The sequence below is a fragment of the Leopardus geoffroyi genome, chromosome A2, assembly GCF_018350155.1.
Source record: "Leopardus geoffroyi isolate Oge1 chromosome A2, O.geoffroyi_Oge1_pat1.0, whole genome shotgun sequence".
NCBI lineage: Eukaryota > Metazoa > Chordata > Mammalia > Carnivora > Felidae > Leopardus > Leopardus geoffroyi.
This window is the reverse complement of record NC_059331.1, coordinates 117,995,467-118,012,520: the sequence shown is the minus strand read 5'-3', so window position 1 is coordinate 118,012,520 and position 17,054 is coordinate 117,995,467. Positions and strand designations below refer to the sequence as shown.

The 17,054-nt window shown below is 45.2% G+C and overlaps 1 long non-coding RNA gene across 1 annotated transcript in view; it reads left to right on the top strand.

Annotated features, from left to right (window-relative positions):
* The first annotated feature begins 591 nt into the window (after nucleotides 1–591).
* LOC123606580 overlaps nucleotides 592–17,054 on the top strand; it is a 72,570-nt gene continuing 56,107 nt past the window's right edge. Inside the window, exon 1 of the long non-coding RNA XR_006716354.1 lies at nucleotides 592–704. This is a non-coding gene — a long non-coding RNA (uncharacterized LOC123606580). The remainder of the gene's footprint in view (nucleotides 705–17,054) is intronic.

Here is a 17,054-nt window from a genome sequence, read left to right as displayed (position 1 = left end):
GTACAAATAATTGCATGATTTTTCTTCAGTGTGACCAGCCACACTGGGGAGGTCCATACTGGGAATGCATTAAAGAATGCTCTCTCTCTGTTCTGACTGTGGTTATCTGGCTACTATTGTTGCGATCTAATGACCAGAATGATGACCGCAGTGAGAGGTGGGAATATGTGGATGGCCGGGAGCCAGTTGCCTCTGTTGAGAACTGCAGTGCTGGCGTCGACAGCAGCAGTGGATGACTGGATGACGGGTTTTTATTTCCACTGCGTCTGAAATGTGCAATTAGCCTGGAGAGCGAGGAGAGCAGAAACCCCCTTTGTCCAGATGACACCTGGTGTGTGGACGAGCCCCCCCGCCCCCGTCTCTGGCTAAAGGATCTGCATGTTCAGGGAAGGAGACTAAGCCATTTTCTGGATTAACTCTGTGTTTATTTGTAATAAACTATTGTAGGCGCTACAGGAAAGGAACCCCAGAAAGTAGTCCACTGCCAGAATGATGACGACTCCTGGAACTTTCTCTGATTCTTATTCTCCCTCCTACCTTGCTCATCATCTTATGTATTCAAATCCTTCTTGTATTTATATAGAACAGCTATGATGCTTCACCCAGACCATTGCACATCACATCAGAGAGGAAGACACATGTGTGATTCATTTTCTTAAGCCTCAAGTCTAAGGATTTACCTAAGGACCCAGGAATGTCATGAGGTAGTGTCTGAGGTGGTCTGAGATTATCGATTGGCAGGCTCACCTCCTCTTCCACTAATTGGCTATGGGTTTACATTTACAAACTGTGACCCACCGTGTTGATAATCTGATGGAACATTCTAGAATGTGGAGAAAAGTAAATGGTTGGTCATGAGTGTGCTTACGCCCTGTGTAGCAGTCCTGGACACCGAAGGGAGGCCCTCAGGAGCCATAGAGTGTTGGGGTGGGGTCAGGACTAGAGGGCTTTAAAGGTTATCTATGCAGACCCAGTCATTTTACTAATAAAGATCCAAAGAAGCTGTACTTTCTGTCCAGGGCTCCCCAAACATTTATTTAGTTTCTCTCTTCATGTGAGGATTGATCACATTGCATCATGATTACTCACAAGTCTGTCTCCCTGTGCGTTCAGATTCTTCAGCTGTAAGTAACAGAAAACTTAACTCACACTACTTTAAGCAAAAAGGGGACTTGATTGGCTCAGTAACCAAAGAGTTCAGCTGGATCCAGAGGCTTTAACAATGCTCTTGAGATCCAGTCTCTCTCCGTTTCTCAGTTTTGCCTTCCATTGAGCTGGCTCTGTTACTCAGGCGTGCTTTGCCTGGTGAGGCCAAATGGCTGCCAGCAGCCCTACAAATAGATCTCCCCAGCTCCAAATCCAGAAGAAAAAAGAAGACACGTTTTTCTGCTAAATTGGCTCACGTTGGCTGGGAACCACTCCTGAACAAGTCATGTGGCTCTAATGGGCCAGCCGTGGGGCACCTGCCCTGAAGCTGGGGATGGGGTCAGTCCTGCCTAAACTGCAAGGAGTGAGGGGGAGGGTGGGTGCTCAAACAATATCTAGGGCACCATTGTTAGAAAGGAGGAAGAACTGGGGTGCCTGGGTGGCGCAGTGGGTTGAGCGTCCGAATTCAGCTCAGATCATGATCGCACAGTTGACAAGTTCAAGTCCCGCGTCGGTCTCTGTGCTGATAGCTCAGAGCCTGGAACTGCTTCAGATTGTGTCCATCTGTCTCTCTCTCTCTGCCCCTCCTCTGCTCATGCTCTGTCTCAAAAATAAATAAACATTAAAAAAAAAAAAAAAGGAAGGAGGAAGAACAGAAGCTGAGCATACAAAGAAAAATAAATAGCTCCTGCCCTCCCAACTCAAACGTGAGCTCTTTAATAGAAAGACAGTGCCCATGAACTTTGCTTCTGCCCTGCTTCCTAGGGCATTCCTACCCATGACCAGGGAAGCAGAGACTCATACATGGTGACTATTGTGAATTTCTAGCTATGGGAACAGCTGGGCTAATTCTTAGTGTGAGGTTTTCACACCCTTGATATTGGTGACATGGTGGCTTCTGGAAAGGCTTAAAATCATCCATGCTTTTGGCATCGTGTCCCTTCCATTTAAACAATGTATTTAAGAATGTATTTTAACTTTGCTGTTCAAAGTCAGAAACGTCAACGGCCTTGGTTTTGGCCAACGCCATGTTCTTTGGCAAAGTGATTGGCACTTTGGTAGTTCTTCCTAACTTAGAGGTATGCCAAACCTGTAGTTATAGTAGGGATTCAACTTGGCTAAATGCATTTTTACTGGACACATCTCACGAATATCTTCAGATTCTCTGGGCTTTGCCTCCAGGCTCTCAGCCGCTCTCTCTGCTGCGTCCCTCCTGTGGCTTTCACTCGCTGAGGGCTGACATCATTCTGCAGCCTCATGCCATGCTGTCACACACCCACCTCTCTGGTTCTCTGTGACATCCTGGCTCCGATGGAATGCTGCCCTGCAGGCCATGGGCTGTGTCATAGGGACTAGATGGTTCAACCTGGAAGTGCGGGGTGTTAACTCCCCATGGTGCACTCATTGACCAATGGCAAACAGGAGATAGACAGGAAATTGGTAAAAACATTTCCTCTCCCTCCTCCCGCTCCAGATTCTTTGAGGCTCACCGTGAAGCATCGCTTGGCCTTGCTTTTTATCCTTCCCTGCCTCGCTTCTCTTTCCTTTCACTTCTGTTGCCCCGAGACTATACCTGCCAAAGAAAGCAACAGAACTTAATTCCTGCTTCTGGCTCTGTTTACTAGGAAACCTGGTCTAACACATTATTTCGTGTTTATGTCCCATTTACTCTCAAAGCTGCAGAAGAGGGTTTTAAGTCCAGTCATCTTGATTGGCTTTAATAAAATGGGGTTTCTCTCTCTTTGCCTATTTGTAAGATGAATAAACTGAGGCATGCAGTGGATGTAACTTGGTCAACATTACAGGCTTAATCGTTGGGCCACGTAAACACAGAATCTGAGTTTCCCATCTCCCCATTGAAGGTTCTGCACCCAATCACAAGGTAAGCCTACATCTGCATGTACAAAGTGTTAGGGAATAATTGGGACAAATATCCCAATCATTCAAGCTAGGCAAACCAAACCAAAATAGCTACATAATTGAACTCAATGTCTCCACTTCACATTGGGACTCTGGAAACAGCCAAAGACATGCTACCCCAATCTTGCCATTGTGTTGTTATAAGTGCTCCTGATGGTGGTGTGTATGTATTTTTAAACAGCTGATTCCCATTTCTTTTTTACATTTGTTTTTAATGTTTATTTTTTACATTTGTTTTTAATGTTTATTTTTTGCACGTGCAAGCAGGGGAGGGGCAGAGAGAGAGGGAGACACAGAATCCGAAGCAGGCTCCAGGCTCCGAGCTGTCAGCACAGAGCCTGATGCGGGGCTCGAACCCCCAAACCGTGAAATCATGACCTGAGCCGGAGTTGGACACTTAACTGACGGAGCCACCCAGGCACCCCCATTTCTTAAAATATTTTGCATTTTGGGCCAAATTCCTTTGCTTTTTAACTAATGGAGATGAAAATAAAGTTTCAGCAAAGATAATAGACTCTTCACAGGAGGGGAAATGTCATGATACATAAAACATTTCAGACTTGGCTACAGACGTAGTATAAACATGAAGGTAAGGTTAATTAGTATGTGTATATTTTGTGCTCTGGTGTCTTACTGATTTCAAAGTGACTCTTTGCCATTGTTACGAGTTTGCTTAAAGTGAGCTTTTTAAAAAAGATCTGAAATTATACTCAAATACTTATAGAAAACCAGTAATAAAGAGGAATCAATTACAAGAAAAAAATTCTGGTGATAGGATAAGCTCCAGTCCAAACCTAAAAGGAAGATGTTATGGTTCCTGAACTTTCCTCTGTGTGGTGGCTAATATTTAGGGTAAGGAGTGGGTGCTTGAGTTGCCCTGATTTATATAGAAATTTTTTAAATTCATAATTGTGTTATGTTGGGGATCCTACTCTCTTTCAAGTATTTTCATTAAAAAAATTAAGTTTACTTTAATTTATTTTGAGAAAGATACAGAGAGCAAGTGAGGGAGGGGAAGCGAGAAAAGGAGACAGAATCCCAAGCAGGCTCCGTGCTGTCAGTACAGAGCCCAGCGCGGGACTCGACCAAACAGTGAGATCACGAACTGAGCTGAAATCAAGAGTCGGAGGCTTAACTGACAGAGCCACACAGTTGTCCCTCAAGTATTTTTAAGTAGTTTTTAAAAAATGTTTATTTATTTTTGAGAGAAAGAGAGAGAGAGAGTGAGAGGCAGAGCACGAGTGGTGGAGGGGCAGAGAGCGAGGGAGACAGAGAATGTGAAGCAGGCTCCAGGTTCTGAGCTGTCGGCCCACCGCCTGACGCGGGGCTCAAACTCACGGACCTTGAGATCATGACCTGAGCTGAAGTCAGACCCTTAACTCACTGAGCCACCCAGGTGCCCCACCCCCAAGTATTTTTCAAGCACAGTTGAGGATCTGATGCTCAGAATGCAGGTGCTTCATCATGGCACTACAGTCAGCACAGCATACGTTCACCTGCAAAGACAACGCATCAATCCAGCAGGAAAGACACTCATGCACACAGGCAGCCCAAATTGTCAATGACACACCAACAGTAAGAGCACGATAGTGCTTTCTGACACCCGTTTAAAACTGCATGAGTGGTGACTGTTCTAGAACAACAGCCAATTATATACATACTTCAAGTACTTAAAGTAGAAAAACTCTTGGCTTTAATGAATGTGCATCTAAAAGAACTGAAGAAAAGTCTTACTTTGCTCAATGTTTCCAAACCTATCAGTTTGGAAAACGATGGTTTTAGGTTTTTGATTGTCTCCCAGCTTGGATTTTGATTTTTTTCTGTAGCTTGGGTCCTGGAGCAAAGAGGGAAAATGATTAAGACTTCATAGAAAATCTTTATCAGGCATTCAGAGAAAGGCCACAGGTATATTCTGTCCTGGAAAGACCAATATGAAATACCATTCACATGATGTAGTTGGGAATTACAAAGAAGGACAGGGCCTAAGCCATGGTGTCCTTGTGGGAGAGACTGTTAGAAAGAAAGGCATGACATCTTATATTTATTTATTTTTTTGAGAGAGAGAACACTGAGGGACAAAGAGAGAGGAAGAGAGAGAGAATCCCAGCACAGAGCCAGCACAGAGCTCTGCCAGCACAGAGCCTGATGTGGGGCTCAACTGCATGAACTGAGAGATCACGCGGTCCGTGAGTTCGAGCCCCGCGTCGGGCTCTGGGCTGATGGCTCAGAGCCTGGAGCCTGTTTCCGATTCTGTGTCTCCCTCTCTCTCTGCCCCTCCCCCGTTCATGCTCTGTCTCTCTCTGTCCCAAAAATAAATAAACGTTGAACTGAGAGATCAGGATCAGAGCCAAAATCAACAGTTGGATTCTTACCTGACTGAGCCACCAGGTGCCCTAAAGGCGTGATATCTTTTAACATCTCACCTGTCAACCTTTGCTGAAATGATAGGTGATGTGTTGATCAGTTCTCGTGGAAATCTGAGAATTTATCACATTCTGATCAAGTGTATGGAACAAATGGAAACCAAGATGAGCCAGATTCTTCTCTCTTGATTCTTTCATCTCCAGAGTCTTAGAAGAAACTTGGAAATTTCAAAAAGCTCTCTGTTTCCCAAGAAAGATAAGGAGGTTCCAGAAAGGAACAACAATTGGCTATTTGGTGTTGTGAACTTGTCAACACTACTTGACAGAGAAGCAAATGGTGCAGAGCAAGAAAACTGAGCTTTGAACCTTGGAACATTTTCAAACAAAGATCTTCTGCCAAAGAATCTTTAATATCTATTACTGCCTCTCAAATTATAATAAAAATACCATGAAATTCAATGAAACACATTCATTTCCAATATACAACAATGCTAGGCTTTTGGTCCCAATTAAGCACATGTTTTTCCAGGGCGTTGCGCTTTGTGAGAATTTGTTTTCTCACAAAAGGTTAAACAGTTCTTTCACATGAACTGCTTCAGTTTCTAAATGCATAAACCGTAATAAATGTTAAACGTTAGAGAAAAAAGATCATGGGACAGAATTTGTTTGACGATTAGCTCTTTCTGGCTGTGGAAGCACCATGATACTCAACTTCATTTTGGAATAAGATCAACTTTTTCTCATTACTTAGTTTAAGGATTAACTGGACACCAGCATCGTGAGAAAAATCATCTGTGGCTGGTTCATTTCTGTGCTGTTTCAACCCAGCTTTTGGGCTCCATGGCTTGTTCAGCCCTCAGCTGAGCTAATGATGAATGCTCATATCCGGGATGCATCGTTATTAACCTTAGTAACAAGCTGAGCCGTGTTACTTTCTTACCCCTTCCTTTGTTCCGTTATCTCCTTCCATTCCTTCTCCTTGTATATCTAAGAGCAAAACAAGTGTTTGAAAGTTAAAGGGCACGATATTTTTCAAAGCCAGTCAACTGTATGAAAGAAACGAGGGAAATCTTACATATTTGGATTAAATTTATAGTCCACTGCTATGAAGAAGGCACTCAATGCTCATTACTCCCAACCAGAGTTAATTTTATCTTTAGAATGACTTTACTTTTCTTAGTTAAGTTCCCTTTTAAAAAGCCAGTCTTCTCCTAGATAATGATTATTCTAGTAAATTCATTATAATCCATGAGGTCTGGGAAAGTGAAGCAAAGATTAATGTGCCTGTGTATCTTTAATCCCTGGTCTAAGATCATTGTTGAGGTTCAGGGTCTTGGAAAAATTTAGCCTTATTACTGTTTAAGGATCTGACAGCCAGCTGTCTCTGTACTTTTAACAGATCAATTCATTCATTTTTTCAAATGAGCTTTTCCAAAATGCTTCTGTGCAGTGCCAAGAATATACTTCTCATATTTAAATTTAAGGCTGATATATTGGATTTCTTTTCTTAGTCAATTATTTTTGTTTCTTCCGACTCATTCTGTATCTCAATTCCTTCCAACTTATTGCTGTTTTATCATGAGGGCTGTGAATGTGGCTAATAGAACATCGTGGATAATTTTAAAAGTAATGAAATTTACCTTTGAATATGGGTATATATGATGTTTTAGAAATTCGTAACATTCCAAGGAACAGGGGCGCCTGGGTGGCGCAGTCGGTTAAGCGTCCGACTTCAGCCAGGTCACGATCTCGCGGTCCGTGAGTTCGAGCCCCGCGTCGGGCTCTGGGCTGATGGCTCAGAGCCTGGAGCCTGTTTCTGATTCTGTGTCTCCTTCTCTCTCTGCCCCTCCCCCGTTCATGCTCTGTCTCTCTCTGTCCCGAAAATAAATAAACGTTAAAAAAAAAAAAAAAAAAAAAAAACATTCCAAGGAACATGTTAGAGCCATCCTCACAGGATTTGTTCCAGTGGGGATTACAGGTGGTCATTCAAATCCTCAGTTCCTGTCCCACTGTGGAGAGAGACAGAAAGACAGAACTCTTAGCACAAGGCAACCTGCTAAGTAAACATCTATGTTTCTGGCTCAGCATTTTCCTGAGTTGGTGAGTAGGGAAGAAGTTAGGTATTATTATGTTGAGTGCCTCTTACCGAGTCTCTTGGTTTGCATGGGAGAGAAAATGAAAGACAGAAGAGTGGTGTTTAGGATAGATTTTATTGCTCTTTTATAAGAATCTGACAAGCGTAGGCTGGTTCACAGTGGGGGTATCCTCGCACATAAGTAAGAGTGAATTGTCTAAACTTATATAGAGTCTAAACGGTAACAACCACTTATTCCATTGAATTTGAACTGTAGCAGGTTTGGTTTAAGGTTATTCCCAATGTAACCAGTCAGTGGAAGTTACTATAGGAATATACAATCCACAAAGATAGTACCCAATGGCTATTATACGCCAGGAAGGAAGCCTTACTGTCATCGAGGACCCAAAGGACCATTTAAGTCCTGCTAGCACACTGCAAAGAAAAAACGGGACAGACACAGTCCCTGATATAATAGATGGTGGAATGTGGGGCCACAGAGGGCTATGTCAACCTCTTGGTTGGGTGCAGTCAGGAATTCGTTGAGAAAGTAGTAAACAAAGATGGTTGTCTTTCCAACACAGATGATTTGATATTCAGATCTCATACTATTGGGCCTTCCACTGAGAAACATTTGGAACCCGTGGTCTGTGGTAAGGCCAGAAGTGTGAGCATCTCACAACACTGGATCTGAAATCCTTGTGAAAAGTCATGAGGAGGAGGGATGGGGTTATGGCGCTTTGGAGGGTGACGTGGAGCCCCTGGATGGGAACCCAGGTCGCCATTCAGCACCCAGGAGCTCCAAGCATCTGCCCACTCGGGGCTACTCCAAGTGACATTTTTGAAGTAATCCATCCTGAGCAAAATGCTCCCTGTATCTTTTTAGATAGTAACTGAAGTCTTTTTTCGGTGGCACTCCCCGCCCCCCCCCCCCCCAGGAAGTTAGAGCTCTTTGCGTGCATCCCTGCCTATCCGCCCAATCCCTTAGGTTGGTTTCCTCTCAGCTTCCGCAATGAAAATGTGCAGAGATCGCAACCAAAGACCTGCAAAGCAGTTTGGAAATGTTCATTCGTTAGTGAACCCTTAGTGCCTCCCATGACTGCTGCAACTTCTGTTGGTACAGATGGCAAAGGGCTGGCTCCTGAGTGTGTCTTCCTGAGGCCATAGAGCAGGAAGATGACAATCAAGTCATCTCTTTCTCTCTTATTATGCTGCCCACTTGCTCCTAATGTATAGAGCCCCAGTGCCAAAAATCTAGCTCATTCCAAATATCCCCAGGCACAGTCTTCATGTAGGTGGTACATATTCCGAGACCCAGCATCTGTATGCCTGAGACCAGGGTATTGCTGCGTGGATGGACTTCAGCCACTCCAGATGGGGTTTATGTTCAGGAAGTATGGGACCCCCGCAGAGCCTTCAGAATGAAGGAGGAAATAAGAGATAGAAAAGAGATAGATATCATGGCCCTGGCAGCACAGAGAGGGCTTTATGTACATGTTCTTACAGGATTTGGCTAAACATCGTGTACGGTTTATGTGAAAGTGGGAAGCCCTGTAATCCCTGTCCCTGAAGCGCCATAGAAGTATTGCAACAGAAAGGCCAGCCAGCCTTGGGGCTTGGCAGTGGCTCTCTCCAGCACTCAGTTTGGTCCAAAGTGCTGCCATTACCATCTGCATGTAGCTCCCTGTAATGTGCAAAGGCTACCAGGAAAATGCTAGCAGTCACAAATGCTGCCATCACAGGACACGGAAAGACAACCACGTATCTTTATAGGAGGCCATCGTGGCTCAGATTTACCTCCCTTGTTTGAGGCAGAATCCAGAGAGGGTAGAGAGAGGAGAGGAGGGGGTAAGAGGCAATAAGGCAATTTTTGCCAGTGAAGCCAGGAAGCTCAGGTAAACGCACCCCTTCTTTGTCGTTTTGGGTCTTCAGGGTGATCAGCTGAGGCCGAGGAGTCTTTGGGGGCGAACCCAAGTTAGCTTGTGTGTGTGTCTGGCCTTGAGGAAAGGAGAGAGCAAGGCAGAAAAACAAAAGTGGGAAGTGGTTGCTTGGAGCTGAGTTTGGCTTAGGGTTTTGAACTCCATTTGAGCCTTTGGGCTCCAAGCAAAACTCAAGGGGGAACGAAAGCCACAGGAACCTAAACAAGGCTAAGGCTTGGCAGGAAGCCCTTTGTGGGGCCAAGGGCTTTTCACACAGCTCTGCCTATGCCGGCCTTTCGGTGGTGGGTCCACCTTCCACCACAAATAGCATTTCTTTGGGCTCGTGTGAACCAGTCATTGAATGTATTCAGTCAGGACTTCAGTTTTCCCAGAAGTAGAACCCTTCTTTGACACCTAAGACCGTGTCCTTGGCTGGCAAGTTATTTACCCCGTAGCCCAGCCAGGCAAGGAAATGATGTTGTTTTTGTGAAGCAATTCACCCTGGGGTTGAAGAGATGCGGGGGGTTGTAAAAGGAAAATATGAACAGAAATTTGGAGCTGAGACTTAGACTCTGATGGGTGAGCCCCCTGCCCACCCCCCCCCCCCTTTCTCTATAATAGTCCTAGAAAAACAGAGGTAATGTCGTCATAGCAGCTGCTGATGGCCTGACAGACAGTTTCCGCAGCGCTACATGAGGCCCTTTGGTGTCCCTGTCAGGAGATTGGCGGCTGAATGACACCAATGAGGCCAGGCCTGTATTCCCTCTGGGAATGCTGCCCTAATTGATAGACAGAAGGCAAAGAGAAGGATTGTTTTTGAACCTGAAAAGAATCCCCTTTTTTTCCCCCTAAAGCTCATGCCCCCACTCTCCACAGCTCTATTTTCCCCTCCCCCCGACACTTTTTTTTAAAGGTGTTTTGTTCCCGAGCAGTTACAGGGCTTAATGGAACCGAATGACTTTTACCCTTCACAATCTGTCAGTCAAAAGCCCGACTCCAGGACTGTTAAATAAAGTCCTTTCAGAGGCAGACAGGAGAGGAATGTGTCAGTCAGGCAACAGACCCTGTTGTGTTTTAATCTGTCAGAGGGGTGATGGGGGAGGGCAGCGGGCCCCAGGCAGGGCACATTCCCAGCAGCCGTTAAGAGGCCTTGACAAATCCAGGTGTGGAGCCAAAATGTCACCCAATCACCCACATTCTTGAGGTGTGGGCTCAGAGCCCCCAGGCACTCGGGTTTGCAATCAACTATGAGATGTTTGGGCAAACTTTCAGCACAGGCTTCAGACTAAGCATTTTTAACATAAAACCAACCACTAAGTGCTGGGTATCGGTACAAGGCATGGCTTTCAAATTAATATCCCGCTTAGCCGCGAGCCCTGCAGACAGTAATCCTCCAACTGAAGGGCCTTCACGTAGACTCCAATTCCAAACCAATTTTGCAGAGCCACTTTCGTTTTTTTCTAATACTTTCCCTTCACATTATATGACAATCCATTAATCTTGCCCATTAACTTAAAATTGCTGGGCAATTTTTTTTTTTTTTTTCTTTGAGAGCTCTGAACAGTTGCTTTTGTTCAGTATGGATTCAGAGCTTTCCATAATAAAAAATGTCTACCGTTAGACATACTAATGATCTATTCCTTATGTTTCAGTGACATTTCCTTTAAGGGATTAAAAAAAAAAAAGTTGGAAGAGGATGAGGGTAGAATGGAAATGGGGCAGAAGCGGTAGGGAAGTTAATATTTAAACAAACAGGGCTTGTTCTTATCAGAATGCTACAAAGTACCAGTGCAGATATTTCTACAAAGGCCAAAGGCCTGAGTGTTAGGGCAGGAAAGCCACCCACCGACCCGGACAAGTGGCTTGCTCATGGCGGAGGGGTCGGTGGGACAGGAGACCCGCAGTGTCTCAACTCTGAGGGTTGTTTTGGCTCAGGGGTACACGTGGGCATATTATTTATTACTTGCTTGCTTTTTTGCCTCTCTTTGGGAGACTTTGCACAAAACAAAGGAATTTCTCCCCATTCCCCGGTTGTCTTTTCTTCCATACGCCATCTTCCACCTCCCAATGCACAACTCCCAAGATACACAGAATGAGCAGAAAATGATGTCTCTCCTCTTTTTCCCCTTTTCACCCCATGCCCAGAGCCAGGTATCGGGGTGTCCACCTCCTAGCCATCCCTGGGGCCATTGTTGATACTTGTGTGTGTTCATTGTGTGATGAGAAATCCCCCCACCCTCTTCTCTCCTTCCATCTCTCTCTAGCCAAAACAGAGAGGCTGTGTTTTCTTCTATCCGTGCATTCGGGCCTCTAGGGGTAAGCCGATTTTCGACGAATTAAAGTAAGATGTGAAAGGCCTCTGGCCTGGGCTGATAAACTGTCATGTTGAAGTAGTTCTAAACATGGTTAAAACAAATGTGGCACACTTTATGTTACCGGAGCTAAACATTTGCCAAAGAAATGGATGTTCAGCATTTTGCTACAATATATAAGCCTGGAGACTCAAAATAGGCGAAACCCAAACTGATTAACAGCAAAGCAAACCAGCTTATTTCTGCATTAGGGTGGAGAACCGCACTTCTCCTGCGTCCACTGATAAAGTTCTGGAAGCTAATCTCAGAATCTATTGCTCCTCTGCTGTTTACATGGCGCTGAGTTAGATCGGAGGCCCAGAGGAAACTTCACGGGAGCAATCTTCCTCTAGAATATTAATGAAGTCTTCAACTTCAGCCCTAGAAATATGTGCACTGAGGCTTCTCGAGTTCATCCTTCACCGATTATTAATGATCTGCCACCCTTAGAAAAAAAGCCATTTCTCGGCTCCCTTTCTGCCTGCCTTCCTTTCCCTCCACCTAAAACAAACATTGCATCTGGGGCACTGCTGGAAACACAGGGGCCTTCTTCACAAGGGAAACAGTTTTCCTTTATGCCTGAAATGCCAACGGATACCGTGGCTTCTGTTTTTAACATTAATGGCTACACAAAAACTTGCAAGCAAACCCCTACAGCTGATAGAAATGCTTCTTGAAATGGCAGTGTGTGCTCTAGTGGGAAAGAGAAACCTCTAGATAAAGCCCTCGTCCCTCCAAATTCTCTGTAGGTGGCAGTCAGAAAGCTGCTCTGGCTAAAACGCAAATAAACACACAGACGAACAAATAAACAAAAATAAACCCCAATCCTACTTGTTTCTCTGGCAGTCCCCAAGTTCAGTGAAAGCCCAGTGAGGAGCAGTTTCTCATCCTTCCCGGGCCATGTCTACAGCTGTGGATGGAGACAGGCAGAGCCTGTTGGTAAGTCACGCCCTGTGGCAGCGTGGTGACACTCTCAGCGTTGGACTGGTGGTGCCCACATATGACCCAAATCTCCTGTCCCCTCACTTGCAAATGGAGCCCGTCCTGCGGTTTGTTGGTGGCTGGACAGAGCAGTCACATATTGGCCATAACATTTCTCAGCCCTCACATTTAACGATTCTTGTGAAACCTACATCCGGCTAAGTTTTCATTCGTGATGACACAGTTTCCTTCCTAGAGTTGTACATGGAAGCAACTGGAAGGCGCATTTGAAGGTGGTTGAAAAGTCCCGCTATTTTAATATTCAGCAACTTTAGTTAGAGCAATAACGTGCTCTTGGAGTTTCATCTGAAGATGTCAAAACCAGATTACCAAAAAGCCTGAGGAGCTGTCTCCATGGGCAGAGCCTGGGGAAGTGAGACGCAAGTTTGCAAATCAGTATGTCAGTGACTCGGGATTGGCAACAGACTCAGAAACTTGGCCACCGCTCATCCAGTTCCTTTGTTATCAGTTCTTACATGATTTCTTTCTTTCTTTCTTTCTTTCTTTCTTTCTTTCTTTCTTCTTTCTTTCTTTTTTTTAAGTTTTATTTATTTTGAGAGAGAGACGATGAGCAGGGGAGGGGCAGAGAGAGGGAGAGAAAGAGAAAGAGAGAGAGAGAGAGAGAGAGAGAGAGAGAATCTCAAGCAGGCTTCATTCACACTGTCAGTGCAGAGACCAATGTGGGGCTCGAACTCATGAACCATGATTGTGACCTGAGCCGAAATCAGGAGTCAGACGTTTAATTGACTGAGCCGCCCAGGCGCCCCAGTTCTTACGTGACTTCTAGTCAAATCACATCATCTTTATCATCGATTATTTGAAAATAATAATTTTAGTAATGTTTATTAATTGTAATATGTTGATTAGACATTATATTATGGTGTAACAGTAATAATATATGCTGGACGCACTCCACCTACATTCTCTATGCTTATCCTACTTACACCACAAAGACCCCTGTTTGGGGGTGGTGTTTACAGCAATTAAGGGAATGACCTCTGGTGACAAACCGTGTGCTTTCAAACACGGGTACTGCCAGTTACCGCGTGTGATCCTCATCTATAAAACAGGGGTGATAATGGCATGCACTTCACAGGGCTTTTGTGTAACTAAATGAGTTCACATGTGGAAAGCCTCTAGAACTGTGCCTGGCACGTCCTAAGTGCTGTGTAAGTGCTGTTACTTGTTATTGTTTGGTTCCACTGTGTGCAGCCGGCATTAATCACTCAAGACGTGGTTTCCACCAATGAGAACAGCGTTTTTTTTTTTCCTCCCCATGACTTATTCATTCCCAAACTGGAAGCCTGGGTGCCCTGCTCTCCGAGGGCTAGCATTCTTTATCAACAACAGCAGGCACTGGCCTGACCGTTGACCACTATCCATCCTCCAACTGTTCTGTTGGTGTATAAAACAGCTCCAAAATGGCGGCAGTGAATTTCTTGTGAGAAAGCGGTTTTTAAAAAAAATTTTTTTAAATTTTTTAAATTATTTTTGAGAGAGAGAGAGAGATAGAGAGAGAGAGAGAGAGAATGCAAGTGAGGGAGGGGCAGAGAGAGAGGGAGACACAGAATCTGAAGCAGGCTCCGGACTCTGAGCTGTCAGCACAGAGCCTGATGCAGGGCTCGAACTCGATAACTCCAAGATCGTGACCTGAGCCGAAGTTGGATGCTTAACCCACTGAGCCAGCCAGGCACCCCAGGAAGTGGTTTTGAAAAAGCTTCTGGGGAAAACTCCCTTGTGAGCAGACAACCCTGAAGGGACAGCCATTCCCCCAGAGTCATGCTCAGTGAATCCCCTGTGCAGCGTAGCGTTCCCTAGAAGCGGCTGAAAACTTCTGAGGAACCACAGGATGGCACCTTGTTCTCTGGATCCCTGTGTGTTCTTCTCACTGTGCAGTCTCAGAAGTGCTGGGCCCAGCCCTTGAGGCCATATTCTTTCAAGATGTTTGACCCTGGTCATTAAACCTGTCTTGGTTCTCCCCCAGGCTGCCCTTGATCTGTACTGTTTAGTGCCACGGCAGGATATTAAAGTGGCACCCTCTGTTAAGAAAATAGTCTTGAAACTAGAGAAGATCTCGTAACAGGGCACACAGCAGAGCGTGGTTGCTTAGTAAGGGTATTCTTGAAAGCCAAAACCCCTTCCTTGGCCCGCCCTGGGGTGTTCTCAGACCATCTTGCATAGTGGATGAAGTGACACCCTTTGGGCTGCAAAGCACACGACTTCTGCCAGGACACTGTGCCCGCTGCCTCCTAACTGCGACCAGATCTGCCACTCGCCTTTCAGAAAGACAGCTAAACCTGCCAGGCGTGGCCCGCTGGCCTGTTTAATTGAAAGACCAGACCACGCTGAATTTAATCCAGTTCAATTCAACAAATATTCATTGAACACCTCTATAGGCCTTTAATCACTTATTTTCTTTCCTATCAATAAATCGCTGGGTACATATTGCCATGAAATAAGAACATCTGCAGAACCAGACTATCTTAATGTCGTTTTCTGATAACCTTGGTCCTCCCCAAACGAATTCGGAAGTGCCTGTGGTTTTTGGGTCATTCTAGAAATGGAATGTGGCTTGCCCTCTAGCTCTCACGTCTTGCAGGTTCGCCTCGGTGTGGTAGGTTTGGACTGGTGCCCATACACAGCTTTGTTTGGTTTGGGGTAAAGTAAGGGGCGCTTGAGTTTGAACCCTGACCAGGTCTGACCTGGTCACAGGATAGTCTGTAGCCCCTTCCTCCCAACAGGAAGCAAGCTATGGATCCATCCTGTTCTTAGGGGGGCAGGAGGAGTGGGGAGGGTGGCACTGTCCAAATTAGAGTAAGTGGTGAGCTGGTCTTTCAGCCTCATGAATACCAACTTTGTAATAAGGACCTAGTTCGTTAATCAGCAAATGAAGTGTTTTGGAGCTCACGGGCAGGATGGTGGGGCACTTGAGGACGAATGAGCGAGACAATACTGGACATTGTGGTTTTGTCTGCCTCTCTTCTCCTTCCGCTGGGAAATTTCTTCGTCTCTATCCTAGGTGTTTCCACTGGATTGTTTGTTAATAATAGAGCCTCATCCCTGGCTGCCTTAGGCAGTTAGTGCTGCTGTAACACAGTGTCATAGGCTGAATGGCTTTAAGGCAACAAAAATTTATTTCTCACAGTTCTGGAGGCGGGAAGTCTGGAATCAGGTGCCAGCGCAGTTGGATTCTGGTGAGAACCCTCTCCAGGTTGTAGACTGCCGACTTGTATCCTCACATGGCAGAGAACAGAGACGAGCAAGCTCTTTTGTGATCTTTATAAGGGCACTGACCTCGTTCAGGAGGGCTCTGTCTTCACAAACTCCTCTCATCCTAATTACCTTCCAAAGGCTTCCCCCCACAACACTGCCACACTGGGAGGCGGGTTTCAAGATATGAGTTTTGGGGGTATGCAGATATTCAGTCCATGATGCTGACCCTGAGAGTAGACCCATGACCTAGGCTTCGGCCAAATCCAATCTTTCTCTCACAGGGATTGGGCCCAGCCTTGGGCATACGGCCTAAGTAAGGTCAATCATATCCTTCCATGGGAGCTGGTATATGGGCACTGGGACAGATTTAGGGCCTCTTGCTTTTGTGTGTAGAGAAAGCCTGTGATAAGAGAATGAGGCCAGTATACAGTATACAAACGAAGAGAGGTAAGCAGAACAAAGAGATGGAAAGAGAGAGAGAAAGAAAAAAAGGACATTGTTATTATTTGAGTTCCCGTGCCTGAAAAAACCCCACCCTTTAACTTCCTAGTTTATGAGCCACTAAATCTACTCCTCCGTGTAAGGTTGTTTGCATTGGGTTTCTTTCACTTTTGATGGAAAGGTGCCTGACTAACATATAGGGTTTAGGGACCAATAGTACAAATGAGGTTTAGCTATTCCTCAACCAATGGCTTGGCTTTGGCAATCTCTTAACTGACCTACATGCCTCTTTCCTCACTTGTAAGTGGAGTTAAGTGTGGCTACAGTGGAGGGCACACAGTGCCTCTTAGGAAATGTATGTGGAATAGGAGGAATAATGTATGTGGAAAGTAGCTAATAATATAGGGATAGTATTGGGTTTAATCCTATGAAACTTCCAATATATGATCATGTTTCGTCCTAGAAAAGAAGCAGCTTCGTGTGGTTAAACTGCTAGCAGATTCCGTTTACTGAGCAAGTTGAACCCCATTGTCAGTTAACATTGATTGTGAGGACCTACTATGCACAGGCTTTGCGCTAGAGGCTGTGGGGGAATTAAAGGTGGAGAATACAAGGTCCCTGTTCTCAGGGAGACCACAGCCAGTGA